Here is a 13,746-nt window from a genome sequence, read left to right on the forward strand (position 1 = left end):
CCAACCTTGGAGGCCAAGTACCTAGGTTAGAATCCTGGCCCCACTACTTAATTCTGGAACTTTGAGCATATTACTGAATGTCTCTGTGCCTTCTACCTGTGTAAAATGGGGGTGATAATAGCTCCCTCCCCCCTCTCCCAGATGGTTATGAAGATATGATGAGGTAAGACATGAAGCGCTTTTAGTGTACAGTATTTCAGTAGGTTCACTGCCATTGTTATTGATGGTATTGTTTAACTGCCTCAAAGACTCTGATATCTTGTGTTTAGTGATGAAGGAACTAAAGTTAAATGCCTCAATCACAGTCACACAGCAAAGGGGAGACAGCAGACCGCAGACCCTGCCTTGGTACCCAAGACTCTTGACCACCCCCGCCCGCAGCCTCTCTACTCTTTCCACTTGGCTGTTGTGAGGCTACTGGGGACATCAGCAAATTGCCCTTCTGTTCAGGTGGCGTGGGGGGAAATAAAAGGGAGAGAGAAATCCACAAAACTCTTCCACACATAAACCTTGGAAATTTTCCAAGTGACAAAAGCAAGGAAATTCCAAATATCAAAAAGCGGCAAAAGGATCAAAGTAATTTTATGTAAATCTTGAGGCTGCTCTATTTGCTCCTTTCAGTTACAGCTCTGTTGAAGGGCCCCAGCTGAGTTTCATAAGCAGAGCTAAACATTTCCTATTGTTATGAAACATAAAACAGCAGAGATTCCCTCTTTTGTGGCACAAATCCACGCAATTGTCTTTAAGGCTTTGGGGATTACGTTTTCCAAAGAACCTCTGAAACAAAGGGTACCTTTGTAAAAATGATGTTGTAAGGTCTTTAAGGTGTCCCTCCTTTAGAGAAGGACTTCTCAAATTTTAATGGGCACAGGAATCAGCTGGAGACCTTGTAAACTGTGGCTTTCAGTCGACCTGGGGTGGGGCCTGGGAATAGACATTTCTAGCAAATTCCCAGGGCATGCTGATGCTGCTGGTTCATGGACCATACTTAGAGTAGCCAAGACGTGAAGTACTACCATTTCAGCTGCACCAGAACTAGACAGCCACCTTGCTACTTGGCATTGATGAGTGTCTCTGTCACTGTGTCTGGGCTTAGAGGACCGGATAAAAGGATTTTGTATACCCCCCACTTATATTGAATTCTTGGCTTATCTAAGTGAAGAAATAAACAAGTGAGCAAAATTTCTCGTAAAATATATTGCTGTATAGATTCTTAAACAGTGCTTCTTAATCTTTAAAAGGAGAGGCCACATTTTAAAAATCAGACATAAAAGCCTTTGCAGAGATGAAGTGAAGAATATTCTTCATTTGTTTCACATCCACTGTTTTATATGCCTTCGGGGGAAATTTTAGCTGATAATTACATTAAGTAACTATCTCAAACGGCCATTAAAAAAGACTTAAGGGAAACGGTCTTGGCCCAGTGGTTAGGGCGACCGTCTACCACATGGGAGGTCCGCGGTTCAAACCCCGGGCCTCCTTGACCCGTGTGGAGCTGGCCCATGCGCAGTGCTGATGCGCGCAAGGAGTGCCGCGCCACGCAGGGGTGTCCCCCGCTTAGGGGAGCCCCACGCGCAAGGAGTGCACCCATGAGGAGGGCCGCCCAGCGCGAAGGAGAGTGCAGCCTGCCCAGGAATGGCGCCGCCCACACTTCCCGTGCCGCTGACGACAACAGAAGCGGACAAAGAAACAAGACACAGCAAATAGACACAGAGAACAGACAACCGGGGGGTAGGGGGGGATTAAATAAATAAATAAATCTTTTAAAAAAAAAAAAAAGACTTAAATTTTTCTACTCGAACTTTTAGGTTGTAATTAAATTTTCCATCTCTTAAAATTTGTGAGACTATAATTAGCATTGACGAAAATGTGGAGAAATCCTCATAAGTTGGTGGGGATGTAAAATGGTATAGCCATTGTGGAAAACAATTTAATAGTTCCTCATACATAAAGGTAAAAATAGAGTTACCATTTGATCCAACAATTCCACTCCTAGGTATACAACCAAAAAGAAATGAAAGCATATATCACACAAATGATTATACATGACTGTTCATAGCAACATTGTTCATAATAGCCAAAAAATGGTATCAGTGGATGAATGGATAAGCAGAATATGGTATTTCTATACAATGGCATATTATTCAACCATTAAAGGGAATGAAGTACTGATGCGTGCTATAACAGGGATGAACCTTTCACTTATGCTAAGTTAAAGAAGGTAGGCACAAAAGGCCACATATGATATGGTTCCATTTTAATTATTATTATTTAAAGATTTATTTATTTATTTATTTATTCCCCCCACCATTGTCTGTTCTCTGTGTCTATTTGCTGCATCCTCTTCTTTGTCTGCTTCTGCTGTTGTCAGCGGCACGGGGATCTGTGTTTCTTTTGGTTGCATCATCTTGTTGTGTCAGCTCTCCGTGTGTGCAAGGACAAAATCACCCCCCAGTTGAGAACTAATGGCTTATCTTTAGTCTTCCTACTAAAAGATGAGCTCCATGAGGGCGAGGCCCTTGTTTTATTCTCCATTGTTTCCTCTGTATCCAGAACATGATCTTAGTGTCTTGAATACAAAGAAATACTAATATCACAGTAAACATGTGAGTGAATGAATATATTTAGCTATAGCAATAACAGTACTTCTTAAAAATGCACCTGTAGAACTATCAAAACTCCCTGCAAACTCTCTTTATCTAGGCACGGCTTCTTTCAGCCAGCTGCTCAGGACACAGGTCATCAGAGGGCGCCATCTGCTCTCCAAGCTTGTTGTAACCCTACAGATGCTCATCTGTCACGCGGAGAGGGGTAGGCCCCTGCCCATCTGTCACCAGGGCTGACACCATTAAGGATAACTACATTGATTGTCCCTGCAAAGAAAGAAAATCTACTCACTGTCATCTACAAATCCAGGTTCTGTCATTAATAAGTTGTGTTTTTCCACTTAACGAAACCCAGCTTTCCACTTGAGTGTCTCCTTAAAAGTTGACTCTACTTTTGGGTCACATTCAGAGGCTAAATATTAATGTCTTACTGTTGCCAAACCCTGCTTTGGGGATTGTTGCTCCCATGAGAAGTACTTGAATATGAACAGCTCAAGAGGGAACTTCAGACAAGACTGGTCTTGGCAGCCGTTCTCTACAACAGGGGTTCTTAACCATTTTTGTTCCACAGACCCCTTTTCCATTCAGGTGAAAACCATGGACCCCTTTTCAGAATGTAGCAGCTGACAGTTTTATGACACTCAACATCAGAGGTCAGAGAAAATAAAGATAATAAGTTGATTTTTCTTTCAATTCAAGGTCACAGACCCCCCCTTGGGGGTCTGTGGACCCCTGGTTAAGAATCCTGCCCTACAACTTTGTTCCCAAGTTTCCATTCGATGGAAATGCACATAACTTTTATTCTATTCTTTCTTGCTTGCTTCGGTTTTTAAGCAGCGGTCATCTGATTTAACTTCTGCTAGCCTGTCTTTTCTGAAAAAAATTTTTCTTCAAGATTTATTTTATTTATTTCTCTCCCCTTCCCTCCCCTGTTGTGTGCTCTCTCTGTCCATTCGCTGTGTGTTCTTCTGCGTCTGCTTGCATTCTTGGCGGCACCAGGAAGCTGCATCTCTTTTTTGTTGTGTCATCTTGCTGTGTCAGCTGTCTGTGTGTAGCGCCACTCCTGGGTGGGCTGTGCTTTTTATCATGTGGGGTGCTTTCCTTGTGGGGCGCACTCCTTGCGTGTGGGGCTCCCCTACACGGGGCTACCCCTGCGTGGCATGGCCCTCCTTGTGTGTGGCAGCACTGTTCATGGGCCAGCTTACCACATGGATCAGGAGGCCCTGGGTGTCGAACCCTGGACCCTCCATATGGTAGACGGATGCTCTATCAGTTGAGCCATGTCTGCTTCCCATTTGAATGTTGAGATATTTTTATAGTAGCAGCACGTCTGTGCCTTACCTTCTGTTGATTAGACTATAGTAATTGATGATATTTTTGAGTGTTTATTAACTGCTTCACATTTCACCAAGTGCTTTAAACATAGCTCATTTATTCCTCACACTAGCCCATTTTACAGATGTGGAAACTGAGGCACAAAGAGTTCAATAACTTGCCCAAGATCACACCCTAATAAATGGCAAAGCACAGGTTCAAATGCACTGACTCTTCTGAGCCCTTAAAGACTACACATATTACCTCTTCAGTAGCTCACTTCTCATGACACTTCCTCATCTGACAACATGTTTTTTTTTCCTTCCTCTATCATTTACTGAAGTTATAATGTTGGAAACTTAAATTTTCTAAAATCATGGATATTAGGAATAAGGACCAGACTTCCTGAAGTTAAAGTCTTAAAATAAGTGGATATCCAAATTAAATATACAGAAGAAATAAAGACAATGTAATTTTCCCTTCATGACCTTCTGTGGACTGTCCTGGGTTCAATCCCCAGTACCTCCTAAAAAAAAATTCTGTGACGATGATATATTATTAGATAAAAGGTTAGGCTATCTTACAGAGCTAATCAGAGTAACTGATAGATACCAGAAGTCTCAATGGTTATTCTTTTTTATTTTCTTTTTCTAAATCTAGCCAGCAGAGCATTGTTTTTACTTCTAATTCAATACTGAAGAATCCTTGCTATTCTATAGGGCATGTATGTAGAACTTATAACAACTTTCCAAATTTTAGATAGCAATTGTAGCATGTACTTTATGTAAGTAATCTATCAGTAATACTGACCAAATTAAGTTACTCTTTCCAAGTTCACATCAAGTAGAATGAAATAAAACTTTAGCCTGGTGGGAAGGCTCAGGAACTGATACAAATTTATATGTTCAGAGAGTCCTCATTATGTTTTGCAAATTACAGGGACAGTTGGGCTGGTAATATGTGTGTAGACTTTGTTCTTGTATTTTTGTTGTTGCTTTTGTTGTAGTTCTTGTATCCACATATGCATGTGCTTGTGCGTATGTGTTGCGAATGGGGTGTTGCTTTTTCTCTCAAGACCAAATCCACAGTTTAAAATCTGAATCATAGCATTTCTTTATTGCATAGGTGGGGCCTTCTGGTTTGCATGCTGGTTTTCATTGAAGTCAGCTCTTTTTCTTTTCTTTGGAGAGGCGTATTCTTACTGTTTTAAGCTGGTCCCCACTGTGGTCTAAGACCATGTCATGAAATTTATATTTTGTATAATTAGAGTTATATGGAACATTCTTCCATTGAAACATTTTAGCCAAAATGTTCAAATATCTTAAATAAGCAAGACTATGACATATGCAGTTGAAACATTTATTTAAAATGCCGGAGTTTGCTTTTACAAATATTTAATCAAATAATATCCACCGGCATTTAACAGTTCATCTTGGTGGATGCTAATATACAAACTCCCTAACACTGATGTCATTTAAGGTCCCAGCAAGAAACAGATGGCAACCTCCAACAGGATCACTGATGAGAGTATAAGAAGGGAATGATTTTCAAATGTGTGGCAGGGTTAAGGGAAACCAGCAAGCTTGGGAAAGCATTCTTGGGCTAGCAAAGTGGGAAGCTCTTTCTACCCTCTCCCTGCAGGGGCAAGCAGTGGTCCTGGAGCAGTTAGGAAAACCCAGATTGATTTGAGACTGTAGCCTTGGGAGAGAGGGCCCACAGATCTGTGGCCTTGAGGGAGGGAGCTGAGGGAACAATGCCTCAGCTCTCCTTCTGTCTCTTCTAAGTGTCTCCCATTGGCCAGTGGTCAGGCATCCCATGGAGGCCGTCCGTCCGTCCGTCCGTCCATCCATCCGTATGGACTGCTGGGTCTGCCTCCTGTGCCACAGAGCCGAGTGAGAAGGTTGGGGAGGGAATCTGGAAAGGGAAAACATTAATAAATATTCCCAAGAGAAGATTAAATAGTTTCTTGGCTTTGCTCCCATTTCCCAGAAATGCATAGTCAAGGAGAAAGAATGATGATGCATAGTGGATTTCTTTGTCTGTCTGGAAAAATGAATCAGAAATGAATGTTTAAATGATACACTCTTCCCTTTCCTGTTTTCTGTCTTTACCTGCATGCCTTGTGTCTTAGAAAGTCAGTCAGCCGCTTTTCTGTAGCATCAGAATATAATAAACAGCTGGAAATTAGAATCTGTTTTGAGAAACACTTTGAAATATTGAAATGTTTGATTAAATGAACTAAAAATGCTTTTTATTAGCTGAAGACATGACATTAGGTATATGCAGTGCAAAATTACAAGCATGAATATCTGCTAAATCAACTTTTTCTAAAGGGATCCATTTCTATTAGCTTGTACTTTGTTCATTTTATAAATAAGAGCAGTAAATCCTGATGTGTTAGGTAAAGTACACAAGGGAAAAATTATAAATTGGGGAAAGAGTATTATCATTCTCTTTTTCCAGTGGGGCATAGGCGTTCTGTAGGACAATAGTTGGGGAGTTCCCAGAATAGAAGAAAAAGTTAACCTATCATCTAAAATAAAACGGGAGAAGCAGGATAAAATAGCACCCCCCCCATACAAACACACACACACACACACACATTATTAAAGTATGTGGATTGAAACCTCAGTTAACTGGATTCTTCAATAAAATGTTTTATAGGCATCAGAGATATCCATTTGATTTTATATTAAGGATTTCATTTTTAAAAGCAATGTCCTCAGAGAATGAGTTAGGAAGTGTTCCCTTCTCTTCAAGTTTTTTTTTTTTTTTTTTTAGATTTATTTTTATTTATTTAATTCCCCTCCCCTCCCCCGGTTGTCTGTTTTCTGTGTCTTTTTGCTGCGTCTTGTTTCTTTGTCCACTTCTGTTGTCAGCGGCACGGGAAGTGTGGGCGGCACCATTCCTCAGCAGGCTGCTCCCTCCTTCGCGCTGGGCGGCTCTCCTTATGGGTGCACTCCTTGCGCGTGGGGCTCCCCTATGCGGGGGACACCCCTGTGTGGCACGGCCCTCCTTGCGTGCATCAGCACTGCGCATGGCCAGCTCCACACGGGTCAAGGAGGCCCCGGGCTTGAACCGCGGACCTCCCATGTGGTAGACGGACGCCCCAACCACTGGGCCAAAGTCCGTTTTCCTTCTCTTCAAGTTTTTGGAAGAGTTTAGGCATGATTGCTGTTAATTCTTCTTGGAATGTTTGATAAAATTCCCCTGTGAAGCCATTTAGTCCTGCTTTTTAATCTTGGGAGTTTTTTGATTACTGATTCAATCTCTATTAGTTACTGGTTTGTTGAGATCATCTGTTTTCCTCTTGGGTCAGTGTAGGTGTTTTGTATGCTTCTAGGAATTTGTCCATTTCATCTAAATTGTCTAATTTGTTCGTGTACAGTTATACGTAGTATCTTCTGATTTTTTATTTTTGTGGGGTTGAGAATAATGTCCCCCTTTTCATTTCTGATTTTAGTTGTGTCCCACTTTTGTCATTCTAACTGTATTGATCTTTTCAAAAAATTTTTTTAAAGATTTATTTATTTCTCTCCCCCCCCCCGGTTGTCTGTTCTTTGTGTCTATTTGCTGCGTCTTCTTTGTCCACTTCTGTTGTTGTCAGTGGCATGGAAATCTTCTTGTTGTGTCATCTTGTTGTGTCATCACGTTGTGTCATCTCTCTGCGTGTGCGGCACCATTCCTGGGCAGGCTATACTTTCTTTCCCGCTGGGCGGCTCTCCTTATGGGGCTCCCCTATGCGGGAGACACCTCTGCGGGGCACGGCACTCCTTGAGTGCCTCAGCACTGCTCATGGGCCAGCTCCACACAGGTCAAGGAGGCCGGGGGTTTGAACCGCAGACCTCCCATGTCGTAGACGGACGCCCTAACCACTGGGCCAAGTCCGCCACCCAAATTTTTTTTCTTTTTCAACTTTTGTTTTTGTTGATTCTATTGTTTTTATATTCTCTATTTCATTTCCCTCTGCTCTAATCTATACTATTTCCTTCCTTCTGATCACTTTGGGTTTAGTTAGCTCTTTTTCTAGATCCTTCAGTTGTGAGGTTAGATTTCTGATTTGAGAACTTTCTTCCTTTTTAATATGCAGCAAACTGCACCAGGGGCTGGGGCTGATTACCTTACTGCTGCCAGCACCAAGGCTGGGGGATGGGCTACAGTTGTGATTGCCCAGACAGCTCAATTCACGGATATTTACTGTGATTTATCAGCAGCTTCTTCCTGTTCTTTCCTGAATGCTGCACAAGTGTTCTGCTAGACCCTGAAGTTTCAAAAGAGTGGAATCAGACAGTTCTGCCTTTTTAGTAGTGTTCTGGTGGAGGGACTGATTTCCTGAAGCTTTCTACTCTGCTATCTTCCCACAGTCCTCCTATCAAAGCCTAATAAAGATAACACAGGAAAGGAAACTTACAGCCCAGTATCCCCTAGGATAGAAGGAAATGTCTTCAACATAATAAAGGGCATGCAGTTAAAACCCATAGCTGACATCCTACTTAATGGTGAAAAAATGAAAGCCTTCCCTCCAAGATCAGGAACAAAACAAGGACACCCACTGTCACCACTGTTATTCAACATTGTACTGGAAGTTCCAGCCAGAGCAAGTAGGTAAGAAAGAGAAATCAAAGGCATCCAAATTGGAAAGGAAGAAGTAAACTTTCCCTATTTGCAGTTGGCATGATCCTATATAAAGAAAATCCTGACATGGTAAAGATAAATGAGTTCATAAGGCTAAAAGTCTTCAAAAAAGAGTCGGGAGGTCATCAGAGGGGGTCATCATACTTACCCATGCCTCAACAGGATCCCAGAGAAAAGACGATGTAGATACAACCCCAGGTACTGGTGCTCCTGAGGGCTACGGAGACACACAGTTTCTACGGTCATGGCAGATGGCTCTGGAGTTCAGTGCCTTGCCAGTGGGCCCTACTTTGGAATTTTGTGTTCCTGAGTGTGATGGAGTTGGACTCAGGTGTGACCTTCTTACACATGCCTCTTCTGTCACTTTTAATGAACCTGTGGTTGGCACTATGGATGGTGTATACTCAAGAGACTTGAATCTTTGGACTGTCCATGTGCCAGCTGGGCCCTGAGCCTCAACAGAGTTGCAGCTCCTACTCTCCAGTTCGTTGGTTTTACCCAGATCAGCTAACAGGGAGGTGAAGATGGTCAACCACCACACCAAGGAACTGAGAGTGTCTACAGCTGCAAGCAGGAGAATCACTTCCATCAACCATGTGGGATCTAAGCCCCCTCTCAATTTTGAGGTGGAGTGGACATCACCATCCCAGGGTCTACAGGATGGAGGAATAAAATATGGATTAGAGTGGACTTACTGATATTCTACTATAGAACTATTGTGACTAGTAATGGAAGAAATTATAGCATTGATGTGGAGAAAGTGGCCATGGTAATTGCTGAGGGCAGGGAGAGGGAAGAAGAGATGTGATGTGGGAGCATTTTTGGGACTTGGAGTTGTCCTTAATGATATTGCGGGAACACATGCAGGACATTAGATGTCTTGCCATAACCCACCGACTACTGGGGGAGAGTGTAAACTACAATGTAAACTATTATCCATGCAGTGCAGCAGTGCTCCAAAATGTATTCACCAAATGTAGTGAATGCGCCAAAATGATGAAAGAGGTTGTTGATGTAGGAGGAGTGGGGTATATGGAAACGTCTTATATTTTTTAATGTAACATTTTTTGTGACTTATGTATCTTCAAAAAAATACAATAAAAAAAAAAAAGCATCAGAGCTCCCACTGTGTTAGTAAATTATTTCAGCACAGTGGCAGGGTATAAGATCAGCATCCCCGAATCAGTAGTGTTTGTTGTATACTCAAGCAGTAGACAATTACAAGAAGAAATCACACAAAAAAAATTCCATTTACAATAGTAACTAAGAAAATTAAAATCTAACCAAGGAGGTACAGGATTTGAACACGGAAAGCTACAAAACATTGCCAAAAGGAATCGAAGAAAAACTAAATAAATGTGAAGACATTCCATTTTTGAGGATTAGAAGAGTAAATATTGTTAAGATATCATTTCTACGCAAAGCAATTTAGAGCTTCAACACAATCTCAAAATCCCAACAGCCTTCTTTGCAGAAATGGAAAAACCAATTCATATGGAAGGGTGAGGGGGCTTGAATAGTCAAAGCCACCCTGAAAAAGAGTAACAAAGTTGGAGGACTCATATACTTCCTGATCTTAAAACTTAGTATGAAGCCACAGTAATCACAACAGACACAAGGATAGACATATAAACCAATGAAATTGAATTGAGAGTTCAGAAATCAACCCTCATATTTATGGCCAACTGATATTTGACAAGAGTGTCAAGTCCACTCAGTTGGGAAGGAATAGTCCCTTTAAAAAAATGGTGCTGGGAAAACTATACGTCCATATGAAAAAGAATGAAGGTAGACCCCTACCTCATACCATGTCAAAAAACAGATTAGACTCAACCTAAAATGGACTAAAGTCCTAAATATAAGAACCGGAACTAAAACTTCTAGTAGAAAACATAAGGCAGCATCTTCAGGGCCTTGTGTTAGGCAATGGTTTCTTAGACTTTATGTCCAAAACAAAGCAACAAAAGAAAAAATTAGATAAATGGTTCCTCATTGAAACTAAATAAATTGCGTCTCAAAGGACTTTATCATGAAAGTATGACAGCCTACAGAATGGGAGAAAATATTTGGAAATCACATATCCAATAAGGGTTTAATATCCAGAATATATATAGAAGTCCTACAACTCAACAACAAAAAGACAAAGAACCCAATTAAAAAATGGACAAAAGACTTGAATATACATTTTTCACAAAAAAGGTATACAAATAGCCAAAAAGCACATGAAAAGATGCTCAACATCATTAGATATTAGGGACATTAAACCCCAATGAGATACCATTTCATACCTACTAAAACAGCTACAAACAAACAAATAAATAAATAAATAAGAAAATTACAAGTGTTGGAGAAGATGTGGAGAAATAGGAACATGCATTCATTGCTGGTGGGAATGTAAAGTGGCACATCCACTGTCGAAGACAGTTTGGTGGTTCCTCAGAAAGTTAAATATAGAACTACCATATGACCCAGCAATGCCCCTTCTAGATATAAACCCCAAAGAATTGAAAGCAGGTATTCGAACAGATAGTTGCACACTAATGTTCATAGCAGCATTATTCACAATTACCAAATGCTAGAGGCAATCCAAGTGTCCATCAACTAATGAATGAAGAAAATGAGGTATATACTTAATGGAATATTAGTCGTAAAAAAGAATGAAGTTCTGAACATGCAACACCATGGATCAACCTTGAAGACATTGTGTTGAGTGAAATAAGCCAGGCATAAAAGGACAAATATTGAATGATATCACTGACATGAAATTATTAGAATAAGCAAATTCACAGAGTTGAAAACTAGAATATAGGTTACCAGAGGCCAGGGTGGGATAAGGAATGGGGAGTTAATGCTTCAATTATACTGAATTTCTATTTAGAATAATGAAAACATTTTGGTAATGGATGGTGGTGATGGTAGCACAACATTGTGAACATAATATATTTGATTGTGGTTAAAAGGGTAATTTTATTCGTGAAAATATATATTCAATTGTGATTAAAAGGGAAATTTCAGGTTATATATATGTTACTTGAATAAAAATTAAAAAAATATATATATCCATATAACTCTACAGCACAGTAATCCATGGAGTAAACCATGGACTATAGTTAATTGTACTAATTATGGAAATGTTCTTCCTCAGTGTAGCAAATGTATTATGCTAATGCAATGTGTTAATAATAGGGTAGTATATGGAAACTTATTATAAAGAAAAAAAAAGCAATGGTCTCAGATAGGTTTGGAAATTGAGTCCAACTTCCAACACTATACCTCTCCTGCTTTGTAATGATGACTAATCCTTATAACAATGATCCCGAAACTCCCAGATCATCCATAGATTATCACCTTATCTTCTTCAGACAACAATGATCAAAGTACAGTCATGGCCTACAATAACTTTTGGTTGTCAAATGTGTCTGCAGTTTCACCTGCGCTTAAATACAGTATGCAATCCAGAGGCAAGAGATGCCTTAGAGTAGAAAAAATATGGGTATCACAGGGGGCAGGACATTTAGTGACTGGAAGGGATGCAATGAGAGCTTCTGGGGTTCTACCAGAAGTACTAGAAAGTTTTTGGGTTTCTGACTATGTTCTATTTCTTGATTAGTACGAAGGTAAAACGAGCATTTTCCATTTGTGAAAATGTATTAAGCTGGACAATTATGATGCACATAGTTTTCTTTACGTATGTTGTATGTCAGCCAAAAATTCAAATATACATATTTTGTGTGTGTATGTGTACTAATCACTAAGCCTGGTACTTTTATCTGTAATGGTGGAGAGGTTACCCTCTTGTCTAGAAATTTTTGATTCAGTTCTCCCTTGGTCATGGGAGATAGCAGAGTGGGAAGCTTAGAAGCAAACACATAGACATGAAGAAATTATAAATATTAAGGCATAGTAATCTGGGGACATTTGGATTAGTGTTCCTCAAAGCAGAGTTCAGTCAGTGATGCTCTTGATAGTGACTCCAAATCCTCAAGAACAATTAGGTTATGCATACTGCTACGAAGACTGGAGACATTTTAGAAACGTTCCATGAAGACCAAAAATGTAAATTGCATGCTTCAAAGTGAACTTTACTGACTGTAACATTATTACTCTGCTGCACTGAGAAATGGAGGCATTTTTGTACTTTTGGTTAAGCTGTATTTAATCAGGAATTCCGTTTAAATGTCACCACATTCCCAAGGCATTCCATAAGATCAAAGTTTTACCGTACTGTGAAATCACCTACAAATTAAATTTTGACTCTGGGGAGACATTACACATGAATTGCTGTGCAGATGCAGAGACAATTGGTGTGATCAGAGCCAGATAGGCTAAAATTATAGAATGTTAGAGCCAGAGAAAGCATTGGAAATCGTCTGATTTAATCCCCATACTTTACAACGGAGGAAATTTAGGCTCAGTGAGATTATACTAACCTTCCAAGGACACACGGCTAAATTATGGAGATTTGCAACCAAAATTACAGAGTCCTCATTTGATGACCCAAGACTCTGCCCACCTTCACTGAAACTGAGTTATTAAGATCGAGGTCTGGAGTCAGACTGACTTGCGTTTGAATCTTAGCTCTGGCATTAGTTAGTTGTGTATGTATCCTACCCTGTGAGAAAATATTGCCTGGACATTAAGTCAGAGGTACAGACACTAAGATGCTGCATGGGAAGTGTCCTTGGAGAACAACTCCTAAAAGTAGAACTGAGGCAGGAGAACTGGAAGGTTCTTTTACCTCTCCAATAGAAGAAGACTGAGAATATGTCAGGTCTCCCTGGCAGAGATCTCCCCTAGGTTTTTGGCCATCGCAGCCTCCAGGCTTGATTGCCCAGTGGTCTTGAACTTTCCTTATGCCCACAGAGGTACCCTCACTCCCGGGTCTGGCAGGGATGTTTGGAATGGCCTTTGGATGTCAGCCCTTCTTTTAATGACCTGTCTAAACATGCTGAGCATGGTTTGTATGGCCAACTCCCATTGAGTCTGGAGTCTAATCATGGACTTTATTTAATGATCTTTGAAATTGACTGTAGACACTAGCCCTCTAATGGAGAGAGTAATAGGATCTCTTCAAAGGGAAGTTATGGGGGAAAAAAGAGATGATGTTTAAAGGTGCATAGTGAGATGTTTGACATGCTTCAGAGTTGTTGTGTGCAACTCTTGTTATTCAGCTACAGCACAACAGTGGGTT

General features: G+C 40.5%; 1 protein-coding gene across 19 annotated transcripts in view; it reads left to right on the top strand.

The window, feature by feature from the left end:
- The window catches only part of RAI14 (retinoic acid induced 14), a 153,279-nt gene that overhangs the window by 96,243 nt on the left and 43,290 nt on the right, over positions 1 to 13,746 (top strand). The gene's annotated exons all lie outside the window — the stretch shown is intronic.

Source organism: Dasypus novemcinctus, chromosome 2 (assembly GCF_030445035.2).
Source record: "Dasypus novemcinctus isolate mDasNov1 chromosome 2, mDasNov1.1.hap2, whole genome shotgun sequence".
NCBI classification, from domain to species: Eukaryota; Metazoa; Chordata; class Mammalia; order Cingulata; family Dasypodidae; genus Dasypus; species Dasypus novemcinctus.